Source organism: Gymnoscopelus braueri (assembly GCF_963280865.1).
Source record: "Gymnoscopelus braueri genome assembly, chromosome: 13".
Taxonomy (NCBI): domain Eukaryota; kingdom Metazoa; phylum Chordata; class Actinopteri; order Myctophiformes; family Myctophidae; genus Gymnoscopelus; species Gymnoscopelus braueri.
The window spans coordinates 38777167-38793501 of record NC_137615.1 but is presented as its reverse complement, the minus strand read 5'-3'; the positions used below and the strand labels follow the sequence as shown (position 1 = coordinate 38793501).

Sequence of the window (16335 nt, the reverse complement as noted above, 5' to 3'; positions counted from 1 at the left end):
GTTATTTGCGCATGGAGGTGTGCCCGTGGGCGTGTTGTTGCTATATCCCCCACATTGCAATTCTACAGACACACATGGGTACGGGTTTCGGGGGGGGATAGTGGAATCTAATACCACCCGCCGGTTTATAAAATCACAAGTGCACACAGACACTACAATGGCTTTGTGCGTTGGACCATGAGCCGTGTTGCCAGCCTTGGCGAGAAATAAGCAACCGCAGTCCGCAGGTCTATGAAAACAAAAAGAAGCAACTATAAGGCCACATGAGCACTTCAAACTACTAACTAGAGCTTTCATATCCCCTAAATATTTCAGCCCGGCTCGACTAATAATTGACAAATTAGACCCAGCCCAGCCCGTCAGTCATTTTTCTAAAGAAGCCTTATTTCTCATAAAATCTTGGTAATTCGTTAAGAACAGGAGTCATTCTACCCTATTCCAACAGTCTATATTTTATTTAAAAAACAGCTTGGAGCAAATAGGGCTATATAAATATATATGTCACAGGGTGAATGGAGATCCAGGGTGATTGAAGACAGAGCGCTCGTTTTTAGGCACGGGGCTTCGGGGCGAGGCGGGGCTTTTCGAGATAGGGTTTATTAGCGAGGCTCGCGAGGAGGAGGAGGAGAAGGAGGACGCGGCACTGCGAGGCGGGGGTTTATTACGTGAGGCGAGGAGGAGCTCCTCCTCGCGAAATAAACCGTCCCCCTTCTGAGAAGGGGGACGGTTTATTTCGCGAGGAGGAGCTCCTCCTCGCGAAATAAACCGTCCTCCTTGGGAGGGACGAGGAAGGGGAGGAGAGCACGGGAGGAGAGAGAGAGAGAGAGAGACACGGACGAGGAAGGGGAGGAGAGCACGGGAGGAGAGAGAGAGAGAGAGAGAGAGACACGGACGAGGAAGGGGAGGAGAGCACGGGAGGAGAGAGAAAAGACACACGCACACGCACACGCTTGTCCACGACGGAGGCGCGCCGACAAGTGGAGCTTGAGGCCGAGGAAGCGCGCCCTCGCGCCTCACGGCGCGAGTGCCCGCGCTGACCGGCCGATGCTCCACTTGTCGACTCAGCGCCGTTTGAGTTGTAAACCGATAGGGACAGAATAGTTCTTTTCATGGATCACTGTGTGCGCGTGTGTGTGTGTGTGTGTGTGTGTGTGTGTGTGTGTGTGTGTGTGTGTGTGTGTGTGTGTGTGTGTGTGTGTGTGTGTGTGTGTGTGTGTGTGTGTGTGTGTGTGTGTGTGTGTGTGTCAGGGAGAAACTAAAACAAAAGCCAGCAGAACACAATAAAAGTATCTTAACAGTCCATTGAAAGCATGAGCGCGTGTGCGTGCGTGACTGTGTGTGTGTGGGTGGTCGCGGCCATATGTGCTTGTGCACAAGCCTGGCTTGTGGCTCCCTCTAGTGTTTCTTCTACAGAATTGCTGGGTGGGTAAAAACGAGCGAGCCTTCTTCAATCACCCTGGTTCTCCATTCACCCTGTAACATATACACTGCCCCATAACTATTTTTTAAATGATTATGGTTATTCTATGAAATATATGTTTCATAGAATAACCGTAATCATTTTTGCAATGGAGAAATCACATCCAATGTTACCTTCTGGCCGCTGCCTGTGCTCTCATTTGAAGAAATAATCCAACATTTACTTTGAGGTGAAAAAGACATGAAGAAAGCTCTGAAGATCCATTATTTATGTCATGTTATGGTTTAAACTTTAAAGGGGGCTCTCTACTGCTGCGTCATGACAAGACAGTGATTGATTTGATCTACTTTTGCGTTGCGCTGCCCTGTTGATTAATTATTTGGCATCAGCTGTGTAAGAATATATAACTATTTTAAATGGCTTTCATATACTCTTGGGGATCTGACTAATATGACAAGTTGCTTATTGTGAACACAATAGCCTACGCTACAAATTAATTAATATGTGAATTTATTTGGATGTAAAAAAAACGTAGACCCGGCTCAGCCGGTGCCGACGGGCCGGGTCGGGTCCCGTTGGGTTTGGGCTAAAATCTTAAGCACTTACATTTTTTATAAGATGATCGGATCATAGTGTGATTTTCATTTTGGCTGCTGTCTCATTAAACCCATGCTGCGGGTGAATATTATATTATAGCCTATATTATATATATTAGCCTATATTATTATTATATTCCCCGCGTAAACGCTACGTTCATGACCCCCCAAAATATTTGAACTGGGGACCCCCCCCCCATTTTGTTTGACTCGGTTCCACAGATAAATATTGTGAAAATAGCAGATCTACAAGCTCGCCAGGCGTTGGGTGCTCCATTGTGGTCTCGACCCACAGGTTGAGAACCACTGCATTAAAAGCTCCAAGCAAGTTACATGTCTAGTATGTTGTTGACCACGTAATGTAATGTTTTTGGTTTAGTGATAGGCTACTCCGTGGCGCGCGCGTGCCTCATTGTATGCTGTCCAAAATAACAGATCTGTAAGCTGTCGACACGACATGACGCAGCAACGTTGATAGCTTGTATGTCTGTTATTTTGGGTAGGTAGGCGACGCACATACGCATCGCAGCAATGTCTGGGTTTGAGAGGCTTTGATTGATGTAAACCCTCTAGAACCTGAACTATGAAGGAAAGGTCAGAAAATTCCAATATTTTGAAAAGGGACACTTTATTGGGTCTTAAAACATTTTTGATTTTGTTTTATTTTTTTTAACATTCCTTTGTATCATTTATTTGTTGTATCATATTTGATACAAGGGGTATTAAAAGGGGTATTTCAAGTCGTTTTTTTTTTTTTACTGCCTCCCCCCTGGCCAGCCGGGGCGCCTGATGGAGGGGAAAGGAACTGGTTGGAATAACGTGTTCCTTCCACGCGCTACGTCCAACCAGGGAAACTCTCCCCTGTCAGGTGATAAGAAGGTCAGTTAGCTCTCATGCATTGAAGGAGGCATGAGCTCGGCCCTGGCCTCCCTAGGTTGGCAGAGGGAGTGTAGTGCCCAGGATTACATAGAGATTGGCACTGGGTGTAAAAAATAGGGTTACAAAATCGTGGGATAAAATTTTGAAAAAAAATTAAAAATCAAGTCGGTTTTAACATTACAAAAACATTTATTTTAGACCTGTAGTATCAAATATGATACAAATCATAAAGGACTATAGACCTGTAGTATCAAATATGATACAAACACTTTTGACATCATAAAAAACAAACTCAAATGCTAAATTTTGAGAGCTCATAAGTGCATTCAAGTTATCCAACACTTATTTCAAAATATTAGTAAAGATATACTAGGAAAACGTACCCGAACTGCTTAAAAAATAATTGTTTGTTAGTAGTGCATCAACCTCTCCTGTTTAGTTGATGGCAGCCATTTTGGGTCAGACCACCTGAGGCTCTGTAACTACCTGCAGTGCAAATGGTATGGTCCAGGGGGAAGTGGGGATGTGTCAGATATGATACAACAGGTTCTTGGTCCAAGTATTCATTACACTGATTTATAAAAAAATCAGTGTAATGTGTGTATCATATATGATACGTTTGGTGACATAGGGTTAAAGTTTAGCTCTGTTCGGGATTACTGAACAAAGGTGGATGATGAAAGATAACGGGGACAATATGGATGTAAGTTAACTTTAACTGCGTCACTTCAGAGGAAACTATTGAGCAACAAGAGATGTTTACACACCCCTGGAATCCATTAGAATGGTGGAAATAGAACGATAACAGCCAACGTGAGTACATAGGCTATAGACCTTTCCTAAAACTGTCCAATTTATTATACCCATGTGCTACATGTTTGTCTGTGTACCACGTAGGAGCGTTGTCGCAACATGATGTAATTAATTATTTGGGAGCAGCCGGTGTGTACCAATAGTATAAATATTTTAAATGGCTTTCATATACTATTCCGGATCTGACTAATATGACAAGCTTATTGTGAACACAATAGGCTACAAATTAATATAAAAATGTATTTGGATAAAATAAAAAAAAAGAAGGAAAACAAGCCCAATGCGGCTTATAATAATCAGACCAGGCAACAGTGCAGAGACTGCAGACAGGGAGATAGGCTAGAGCATATATTGGATCGGGGATGACGGCTAGCGCAGTCTTCTCTTAAAGGCAATGGCTTCTGGCACGGTGATTGGTTTTATCATTGTAACGCCCAAACCACACCTATGCATAATGTAACGGGTAGCTCAGGTGTTTGGCGGGTGAGGGGGGTGCCATAGAATACCGAATTTTGCGGGGAAACGCCTCTTGCCTAGTCCGAAATCCGTAATTAGTGGTTTGTTCAAATCTAGCCCTGAATAGAGCCCTATCCAATATATGCTCTAGCCTATCTACTTCTAAAAACATTACATTACGTGGTCAACAACATACTAGACATGTAACTTGCTTGGAGCTTTTAATGCAGTGGTTCTCAACCTGCTGTGGGTCGAGACCACAATGGAGCACCCAACGCCTGGCGAGCTTGTAGATCTGCTATTTTCACAATATTTATCTGTGGAACCGAGTCAAACAAAATGGGGGGGTCCCCAGTTCAAATATGGTTATTTTGGGGGGTCATGAACGTAGCGTTTACGCGGGGAATATAATAATAATATAGGCTAATATATATAATATAGGCTATAATATAATATTCACCCGCAGCATGGGTTTAATGAGACAGCAGCCAAAATGAAAATCACACTATGATCCGATCATCTTATAAAAAATGTAAGTGCTTAAGATTTTAGCCCAAACCCAACGGGACCCGACCCGGCCCGTCGGCACCGGCTGAGCCGGGTCTACGTTTTTTTTACATCCAAATAAATTCACATTGTAGCGTAGGCTATTGTGTTCACAATAAGCAACTTGTCATATTAGTCAGATCCCCAAGAGTATATGAAAGCCATTTAAAATAGTTATATATTCTTACACAGCTGATGCCAAATAATTAATCAACAGGGCAGCGCAACCAAAAGTAGGTCAAATCAATCAATCAGTCTTGTCATGACGGCAGCAGCCCCCTTTAAAGTTTAAACCATAACATGACATCTTCAGACTATTGAGCTTTCTTCATGTCTTTTTCACCTCAAAGTAAATGCAGGATTATTTCTTCAAATGAGACACTATGAGAGCACAGGCAGCGGGCATTAGAAGGTAACATTGGATGTGATTTCTCCATCGCAAAAATGATTACGGTTATTCTATGAAACATATATTTCATAGAATAACCATAATCATTTTTAAAATGGTTATGGGGCAGTGTATATATTTATATAGCCCTATTTGCTCCAAGCTGTTTTTTAAATAAAATATAGACTGTTGGAATAGGGTAGAATGACTTAACGAATTACCAAGATTTAATGAGAAATAAGGCTTCTTTAAAAAAAATGACTGACGGGCTGGGCTGGGTCTAATTTGTCAATTATTTGTCGAGCCGGGCTGAAATATTTAGGGGATATGAAAGCTCTAGTTAGTAGTTTGAAGTGCTCATGTGGCCTTATAGTTGCTTCTTTTTGTTTTCATAGACCTGCGGACTGCGGTTGCTTATTTCTCGCCAAGGCTGGCAACACGGCTCATGGTCCAACGCACAAAGCCATTGTAGTGTCTGTGTGCACTTGACGGGTGATTTTATAAACCAGCGGGTGGTATTAGATTCCACTATCCCCCCCCCGAAACCCGTACCCACGTGTGTCTGTAGAATTGCAATGTGGGGGATATAGCAACAACACGCCCACGGGCACACCTCCATGCGCAAATAACGGCGTCGGCATAATGGTGACGGGTAGAGCAGGTGCTAGAATAACCTATTGGGGCGGCGCAGCTCCATTATCCGGATTTAACGTGGTTTAGAGGGGGAGAAAACTGCCACAGAATAGAGCGGTAGGTGTCCTACACACACTATGATGAGAAGCTAAGGCATTCAATACATTAAAGCAAAAGCATGCAAAGAAGGTTGAGTGCAAAATACCAATGAGTAAGGGGGGGGGGCACCGCTGTGAGCCTAGCCACCTAACCCGTCCAGAGGGCCACTTGCTCCACCAATCCTGTAGCACTCGGCAACAGAGAAGAAAAGGTTATTATTCACAGTAATTCAGTATAAAAACAGTATAAGAGGAGCTTAAATAGTTATTGGGGGAAACAATAGTAAAATAACAAAAATTAATATAAAACAATAAACAATATATAACAAAACAGCAGTGGCAGTCATAGTCTACAAAAGAAACAAATGATAGACATTAATGCACTGTAAAACAGATCTATTATATACAAACAAAATATTGACAATTACCTCTGTCTGACTATTGAACACAACCCATGTGGAAGGCACAATACAGGAGAGCAGAGTCACTATGGCATGGTCACGGTCACGCTAGAAGAGGGAGGAGACACAGAGGAGTCTCTCAATGAGGAAGATCAACCAACTCTATCACCTTCCTCCTCCTCATCATCATCATCTTTTTCCCTGTCCCCAATACCTCTTCTGGAGTTCACCAGTAGCATGAACGACTTGATTAAAGAGGGGACTAGAATCACCCCCCAAATCAAACGCCAGGCCCCACAACCATCAACCGTGCCCTGCCCCCCACCCATCCCCCCTCGACGGTTGACGCTGTTGGCACTAGCGATACAGAGGCGCAAGATCAGGAACGAAGAACGTCAAGAGAATACATTTGACTGCTGAGATAGGCAGGGTCCATTATGCATAGCCAAAATCATGTCTGGGCCCAAGGCTATTTCAGTTAGCCTTGTAGAAAACAAGGTTTACAATATTTCCACTGTTATCTCAAATAGAGCCTCCGGGACAAGGAGTGACTTTAAACACTCTGCAAATATAGCAAATTTAACACGCATTCCCTGTAGAGGCAACAGCCAGATAGTTGAATGCCTGAAGCTAAACCTGGCCCTATTTAACATCAGGTCACTTAATGACAAGTCTTCCTCTGTAAATGATATCATCTGTAAAGAGAAACTAGATATCATCTTTCTAACAGAAACTTGGCTTGGATCTGATGGAGCGGTGCCCCTAGCTGCAGCATGCCCACCAAAGTACAGTTTCATTCACTCAGGACGTGAGGGAAAAAGAGGAGGTGGTCTGGCGAATATCTTTTCTGACACTTTAAAATTCAAACCTCTGCCAAACCTCGGCAGTTTTAAATCATTTGAATACCAGGCCACCATATTGGAGAGTCAATCCTCTGTGCTTATGATTAGTATGTATCGACCTCCAAAGTGCAGCAAAGCCTTATTTCTAACAGAAATATCAGAACTTTTATCTATCTGTTCCACTAATTATGACAGAACTCTGATTACTGGAGATGCTAATCTACATGTTGACATTGTTTCGGATGTTGTGGCTATGGGTTTCCTACAGTTACTGCACAACTTTGACTTTATTCAACATGTTGTTGGGCCAACACATAAACATGGCCATACCCTGGACTTGGTGATCACTAAAGGTTTGAATATCACTGTTGACAGTATTATTGATAAGCCCGAACTAACAGACCACTATTTATTGTGTTTTAATATGACTGTCTCTGATCTAGGGAAAAACAATACAGAATATACTATAAAAAAACGTTTTTTTATCTCATCTGCAGCAAACGAGTTTCCTCGTCATCTGGCGTGTGTGCAGGTGCCCCCCCTACTTGATGCTCCCTCAGTGAATGATATGGTTCAACATCTTAATCTCAAATTAGAGTCAGCTCTCGACATAGTGGCTCCTATGAAAACTAAAAAGAAACTTAACTCTAGAGTAACACCTTGGATTGACGAGCACATGCGCTCACTCAAGAAAGAATGTCGTAAAGCTGAGCGAATTTGGAGAAAAAACAAACTCACTGTCCACCTAGAGATCTTTAAGAAGTCAACAGTGGCCTATAACAAAGCACTGCGCTTGGCAAGGCAGGCATATTTCTCACGCATTATCAATGACAACAAGCAAAATGCCAGAGTCTTATTCTCTACCATTGAACATCTCTTAAACCCCCCCCAGGCTTACAAGGAGTCGCTCCCTGCTTCTAAAGCTAAGTGTGATGAGTTCGCATCCTTTTTTGAAAAAAAATTTTTTAGCATTCGAGCTGGTATTATGAATGCTGCTGCTAGCACTGCAAATGCGGCAAATGGTGCATGGTGCAAAAATGTAGATCCCTCCAGAGGAAGCCTAATATCATTCTGCGCAATTAATGAAGAGGAACTCCGTAAAACTATATCACAGATGACATCATCATCTTGCTCACTGGATGTAATACCCACCCCGTTTCTCAAAGAGGTTTTAGACAGTGTTATTGGAGATATCCTAAGAATTGTAAACAGCTCTCTACTTTCAGGCGTCTTTCCAGACTCACTGAAAACGGCTGTAGTCAGGCCGCTACTCAAGAAACACAACCTTGATCCATTGGTGCTGGGTAATTATAGACCAATCTCAAATCTGCCATTTTTGGGCAAGGTCTTAGAAAAAACTATCTTTCATCAACTGGATGTGTTCCTACAGAACAATAAGGTTCATAACAAATTCCAATCTGGCTTCAGGAAAGGTCATAGTACAGAAACAGCACTTGTAAAAGTAATTAATGATCTTAGGGTGTCCGCTGACGACAAAAATGTATCTGTTCTCCTACTCCTTGACTTAACCGCTGCTTTTGATACGATTGATCACACAATTCTACTACAACGTTTGGAGTACTGGATTGGTTTGTCAGGCACAGCCCTGTCTTGGTTTCACTCTTACCTAACAGGCAGAAGCTATTTTGTCAGTCTAGCTAACTTTGACTCAGACAAACACAACATCTGTTCTGGTATTCCACAGGGCTCAATTCTGGGTCCCTTATTGTTCTCCCTGTATATACTACCGCTGGGAGAACTCATCGCCGATCACGGAGTGAACTTCCATTTCTATGCTGATGATACCCAGCTGTATCTTTCAGTAGCTCCAGACGACCCCTGCGCTCTAGACCCATTGTTGACCTGTCTGTCCAGTATAAAATGCTGGATGAGTGAGAACTTTCTTAAGCTAAATGAGGATAAAACAGAAGTTCTCATAATTGGCTCCAGTGAGCAGAGAGAATCAATAACAAGTAGACTTGGTAACCTGGCTGTAAATAAAAAATACGGTGAAGCAGCATTCTGCTTTTACGGACCGACAGTGTGGAATAAACTCCCATTACACTTAAGACAGGCAGCCTCTGTCGATAGCTTTAAAGCACAGCTCAAGACCTATTACTTCACTCTTGCTTTTAGCTGATTCTTTGGTTGATTTTTAATTCCTCACTGTATTCCCTATTTTAATGTTGTTTTATGCCTTTGCTTTTGTTGTGTGTGAGTGGAAGAGAGAGTCACGGTAGCTAAAAGACAAGAGTCTGATAACTCCATCCGGAGGATTTAGTGAATTATCCTCTGGGGCACGTCGACACGTGGTGGACCCTCCAGGGCAGATCCTTTTGTCTATGTTTAGTCTATATATCTTGTATAACCCCGATATCATTCTCAGGGGTGTACGGTGTGTGGTTTGGATGTGATAAGTTAGCAGATCCCCTGGGCTAGTCCACACGTGGTAAACATGGTGAAAATATATTACTAAGGTGTAATATTATTAAGTCGATAGCTTTAAAGCACAGCTCAAGACCTATTACTTCACTCTTGCTTTTAGCAGATTCTTTGGTTGATTTTTAATTCCTCACTGTATTCCCTATTTTAATGTTGTTTTATGCCTTTGCTTTTGTTTTGTGTGAGTGGAAGAGAGAGTCACGGTAGTTAAAAGACAAGAGTCTGATAACTCCATCCGGAGGATTTAGTGAATTATCCTCTGGGGCACGTCGACACGTGGTGGACCCTCCAGGGCAGATCCTTTTGTCTATGTTTAGTCTATATATCTTGTATAACCCCGATATCATTCTCAGGGGTGTACGGTGTGTGGTTTGGATGTGATAAGTTAGCAGATCCCCTGGGCTAGTCCACACGTGGTAAACATGGTGAAAATATATTACTAAGGTGTAATATTAATAAGTGAAAATATATTACTAAGGTGTAATATTACTAAGTGAAAATATATTACTAAGGTGTAATATTGACAATTGTGTGAAGATATATTACTAAGGTACACAAGGTACACATGTAATATTGGCAATTGTGTGAAGTGTGGATATTTCTTTAGCTGTGTTGTAGAGGACAGTGGTCACTACATTTAAGTTATATCCATTTGTGTTGTAGTTGTGTAGTGGCGAGGGCCACTGCATTTTACTGCATTTTACTGCTTTTATTTTATTTTATTTTATTTTTGTTTGCTTTATTGTTGAATTGGTTCTAACTGTAATTGTATTCTTGCTCTGTAAAGCACTTTGAGCTGCATTTCATGTCATGAAAGGTGCTATACAAATAAAGTTTATTATTATTATTATTATTATTATGGAGCAGGGCCTAAAGTGTGACAAACAAAGGGTCAGCCTCAAGCAGGTAAAACGTACTTTCACCCCATTATCTACAATATACACCTACCCAGGGCATTGCACCGAGCAGAGGCAACCTGCTCAGTGTGGCTTTTATAGTGAACCAAACAATTTGGAAAACAGGAAGTGGGAGGGGCTGTGGCATGTCTATCTCCACAGTAGCCTAGGAGGGACATTTCCTGACTGGCTACATATATACATGAGTCATATACACTTCAACACTGATGAAGGCCAGAGGGATGAAACCAGTTTTCCTGTCTTTGTGACATGTTTCAAAATAAAACGATTAAGAAAGTATCCTCGTTTTCCTCGAGTGCGGTCCTTCTATTCTTATTACTGTATGTATAATAAGGAGGACCATGCACCACAAGAAACCTGAACACAGCGGAACACCTATTCAAGTTAGTTATAATCACTGTAATATCATCAAGATAAGTACCAAAAGTAGGAGGAGCTATACAGGTGATACAGACGCCCCTGGCAACTGCAAGTGACCATATACACACACAGTGGCCATTTTGTTCTTATGTCACAATGGCCATTGTGCCAATGGGGTGGGGTTTCCCACCTCTGAATAAGAGCAAAATGGCTGCTGTGCGAATATAGTTAGGTGACATTCAAGCTATATGAAATGTTTAACACTGCTCATCTCACCTCTTTTTTCTGTCCAATGACCTCTGAGTAGCAGCAGACAGTGTCACCTTCTCCTTGGGGCATTTGGCTTTCTCCTGTGGATGAAACAAACAAATCATCAGCAAAGCAACGAGATGATAGAATGTGATTTTCAATGATGAAACTGACTTTTTTTACCCAACATGCCAGAGTAAGGGTATAGTTGATACCTGTAGGCTGTGATTGGTTTAAATTAACCACTTAAACCGTATATACTTAGTTAACCGGGGTCACCCAAGACTCTCAAACATTGTAATTTCAAGGACCTCCACAGCTCTGGGTGTTCAAATGGAACCTATTTGGTTCCATTTGTAAACTGTCAGAGTTACAGACCTGTAAGGGTCCATTTGGAACGCCCTCAAGGAACTCTGAGGGTCACTGCTCTATACTAAGTCTGGAAGAATTTTCCCCCTTGTAGATCTGATATTTTTGCAGAATGTTCGCCCCAGAATAGGGATGCTAGGGTTCATGTGGTTAATAGCAAGCAGGTTACCATCTCTCGTAGCCTCCTCTCTGCACAGAGCTCCCTGTCTTGCTGCAGCAGTGCTAGTCGTTCCTCCAGGGGCATCTCATAGAAGATGTCATAGACGTCATATAGGGCTGCACGTAACTGAGGGACAAAACATTTACACCTGTTGCTCTGGTCTTTAAGTCACACTAAATATTACAACTATTGAAAGCATGTAGTGATAATCGTTCGTAGGGTTCATTGTGCAGGTGCATGTATGTCTGTGTGTGTGTGTGTGTGTGTGTGTGTGTGAGTGTGAGTACACACGTGTGTACGTCACTGCATTCCCAGTGGGCTATGAAGGCTTACTTTGTGGCTCCTATAATCTCGACCTAGAGAGAACTTTCAGTTATCAGGCTCCTCTCCAATTAAACCATCCTCGAGGTTTGGTCCTGGAGGCAGACACCCTAAGAGCAGGCTAGGCTTAAAACGTTCCTTCTAGTGATGTGCGGGTCGGGTTTTTTCATGACCCGCCCCGCCCCGCCCCGCAACGGAACCCAACCCGCCTCAACCCGCCCCGCGAACCAATATATAAATCTATGGCTCAACCCGCCCCGCGACCCGCGGTGGAAAAAAAAACGATAATCATCATCATCATAATAGCTCAGATGTATATAGCGCTCTTTTAAGTACCCAAAGTCGCTTTAATGTCTATTGTCTACAGTAACACAACATCGTCATGGGCTAAATAAACAAGCATGTTGTTCAAAATAGTTCTTTTTATTTTTTATTGACAGCGAAAAGACATATGACTCGGTCTCTCTCTTTTTGAGAATCCGTTAGTTCTCTCTAGCCTAAACAACATAGATCTGTCTTTCTGAGAAATATAGAAAATAAAACAAATAAGCTGTCTCTGATTATGTATTCTTAAACAATATACAAATGAAATTATCAAAAGGCCTCTATAGCATTAGGTCAGGGTACGCATAGAACATGAATCGATACCTAGAACATGAATAGGCGTATTAAGCATGCGATAAAGCAACACAGCAGGCCTAATTATTTTATAAACAATTCTTTTTCAGCAAGAATTAAAGCATCAACCTGCATGAATGAGGCAAACCAAATTAATAGCCAATGTATTTGTGTGTGTGTGTGTGTGTGTGTGTGTGTGTGTGTGTGTGTGTGTGTGTGTGTGTGTGTGTGTGTGTGTGTGTGTGTGTGTGTGTGTGTGTGTGTGTGTGTCGCGCTCTCTCGCGCGCGCACGGACGCATGCACACACATGACATAGAATATACCCATTCTTTTACATCTCTCAACCCTGATTTCACTCAATAGTAATATATAACCTTAACCTATGTTGCAGGTCGGCTATACATGCATATACACAATATTAGTGTACTTTATCATGGCTGGCTGCGCTGTGTAGAAAAAGAATGGAATCCACAGTTCCCGGATTTAATCTATTTCGACGTGCTTCGAGCACGCGACCAGCTGAGCTGAAAGCACGCTCGCTAGATGCGCTTGATGCTGGAACACATAGCACCGCTCTAGCCAGCATGGAAAGGAGCGGGAATGTGAAACGCTGGTCCTTCCAGAACTCAAGGATGACCTCATCCTGACACTGGTCCACGGTGAAGTGAGCCTGCAGGTAACGCTGTACTTCATCTGGCTCTATCAGGTCTGGGGTGTCCTCCCACTCCACGAACAACCTCCGTCTTTTCACTGCAAGCTCTGGTATTAAAAAAGAAGTACAATTAACTGGCCGTCATCACAAATGACCTGGACGACATATTACTTTAGATAACTTTATATCACAACCTGGATTAAAGACTCATATCACCTTCTATTTCAGGAACATACTGTTTATGAAATTCAATAGCCTAAATTAATTTATTAAAAATGCAAGATGCGTGATGCATTTACCTTCCTCCAGAGTCTCCTCGTCCACCGGGGTGCTTGAAGCGATTGGGTCACCCATTAGTTCTACAAAAGGTAATACGAAATTAATTAACAGTTGGTCTAGTCATGACAAACGAAAGAGAGCACACTTCTTGCTTTAAAGTTTAACACAAAGCTCCAACATCAGTGGTGGTGCTGACGATGCCAGAAAGCCCAAAATGTGTTAATTTTGACTGCGGCTTTTTTGCATGTTTTAACTGCATGTTAATACTTTTAAAATAGTGTTTTATTATAATATATTGTTTAAACATTTTTGGAGACCTTTCCCCTGACAAATAGCCCATAGCAATTAAAAACTAACTTATAGCTGATAAAAAAATATATTAAAACTATAAGCCTTTTAAAAACTGATAATAATAATAAGGGTAATAATAATAATAATAATAATAATAATAATAATACTTTTTTATTTATAACACACTTTACATTCTCAGACAGCTACAGATAAAAGCATGGCATAAAAACAGCATCGGCAACAAAACAATTTCGGTATAGGATAAAGTTAAAAATAAATAAAAATAAACTAAACTACCAAACACACTTAAAATCTTAAATCTTAAAATGTAAAACATAATGAAAAATAATTGAAAAAAGCAGTTTAAAAGGAGAAAAAATAAGCTGCATGAGATCAGTGGCTCTAATAAAAAAAACAATTATAACTGAAAACAGCTGTGCATAACTTTATAAAATCAACAATTAATTGAACACATGCAAGCTCGGATCGATTAGGAGGATGGCTATAGGCCATAGTAGGCTAACGAAATCAGACATCCTTACAATTTATTAATCTCACCTTCTGTGTTAATTTGCTCAGCCTGTGCCTGCAGGGTTGGTACCAGCGCTGCTACCAGTCTTCGGACCTCTCCCTGGAGTGCACACCTTTCGGTTGGCAGGAGCATTTTCAACGCCTTGAAACGTGGAGATAGGAAGGTGGCGATTTTATGTGTGGAGGTGATGATAAACTTCTTTTTTAAGAGCTGTTCTGCACGGCTGCGGATGTGTTCCATATAGCACGGATCCCCGCTCCGAGGTGCACAATGCGATTTCATCTTGTGGAACCACAGCAGGACGCTGTTGATTGTTGGGTAACGGTCACCCTCCATATCTTCTGATGCATTTTTGAAGACGGACAAGAACTCTCCGATTGTGTCAAGCACCTCCACCTCGATGCCATCCATCCGCTGCTCTTGATCTTTTCCCTGAAGCAATTGCAGGATCTCCTTGTGTTGTTTGGCAACTGACTTAAGCATTGCGGCCTTGCTGTTCCACCTCGTCTCGCTTTCTTGTAAAACAGCATATGGGAGGTTGAGCGTGCTACCGGACTTCTTCAGGTAAGCAACCAGGCTTTTGCACTTAACTATTTGGTCAGTCACCTCAGCCATGAAATCTGGCGCATCCTTCTCCTCAAAAGTATGTTTCAGGATCGTATTGATTACATGCGCAGCACAAGGTATCCACGAATGGTTCTTGAGCGCAGCTTTAATATTGGGACCTTGATCACTTACGAATACAACTTTTGACAAGTCTTCAGCTGATATGCCAATGTGTACAAGCTCCCTGCTGATTTGGTCATGTATGTTCACCGCAGTTTTCCTCAAAGTAGAATCAAACTCCAAAGTGGAAAGCACTCGACTCGCTAGCCCCCACTCTTCAGTGATGAAGTGACATGTCAGCACTGTGTATGATCTCATTTGAAAGCTGTCTGTCCACATATCGGTTGTGATCCCAATCCCGTAGTCCAGTGCTTTGTTGACAGCCTGATAGAGAATAGCCTTTTCTTTTTTTGCTTCTTCATTTGCTCTGGCGGAGATGGTAGTCCTGTGTGGAATGACGGAGTCTGCGTCCACTGCTCCATAACGTGCCCCAATGTTTATTAGGCCTTGCGCAACACTATTGAATCCCTTACCAGACACCACATCAAATGGGCGCAGGTCAGCGCAGCAGAAGTCCACAAACTCATCCACAAGCTTAGATTTCGCTGCAAGTGGAACCTTGTTCTTCATGAACGTGGACACCAAGGGCTGATTTGATGCCACTCTTTTTTTGGGGTTCTGGTTAGGGTCTTCGGGGCATGAATGCCGTTTCAGGTTAGATGTTCCCGATTTGTGGCTCTCAAATTTGTACAGCGCCTCGCATTTTAAACAAATCACGTATTCTGAAATTGTGTCATCGGGCATGACAACCTGCCCAAACCTTTTCCACACATCACTTTTCCCATCAGTTCTTTTTTTAATTTTAGCTTCTCCAGCTTGCAATTTCGCTCTGATATCTTCCATGTTGTTTACACTTCTTTTTTTCTGAACTCTCAACTCTCTGTGATCTCGCGCCAAATTACGTGAGCGGAACTAGAAGGGATCATACCACTATAGGAAATAACACAGGTGACAGGTCCGGTACCGAAGTCTACTAGACAACCTTTAGCCTGCCTCCTCTAATTCAGTAAAATCATGAAGGTTAGAAAATAATCTTCAAGTATACACCCCAAGTGTATTCAAACTGTTTTATTGTTATTATTCTTATTCTTATTAGGAATAAAGACAAAACAAGAGCATGTGATTTTTTTTTTTTTTTTTTTTGCGTGAGAGAGAGGCCAACCCGCTCACCCTCAGCCCGCATAATTGCCTCTGAAATCCTGACTCGACCCACCCGCGCCGCGGGTTGACCCGCGGGTCCCGCGGGTTACGGGTCGACCCGCTCATCACTAGTTCCTTCCATTTGGGGAACAACAGCACCATCATCCATAGTCTCTAATGTAGTCATAGTCAGTGCAGTGCCACGTTTGATTACCTCATTAACAAATGACATGACCTGGGTGAAACATGATCAACAACTCTTATGAA

General features: G+C 42.3%; 2 long non-coding RNA genes across 2 annotated transcripts in view; one reads left to right on the top strand and one right to left on the bottom strand.

Annotated features, from left to right (window-relative positions):
- LOC308097945 overlaps nt 1–16335 on the top strand; it is a 435438-nt gene that overhangs the window by 150767 nt on the left and 268336 nt on the right. The gene's annotated exons all lie outside the window — the stretch shown is intronic.
- On the bottom strand, nt 13141–14360 carry LOC308098113. Its single transcript, XR_013934264.1, has 3 exons — nt 14289–14360; nt 13460–13519; nt 13141–13267 (listed from the first exon to the last, which is right to left on the bottom strand). It is a non-coding gene; the product is annotated as an uncharacterized lncRNA (long non-coding RNA).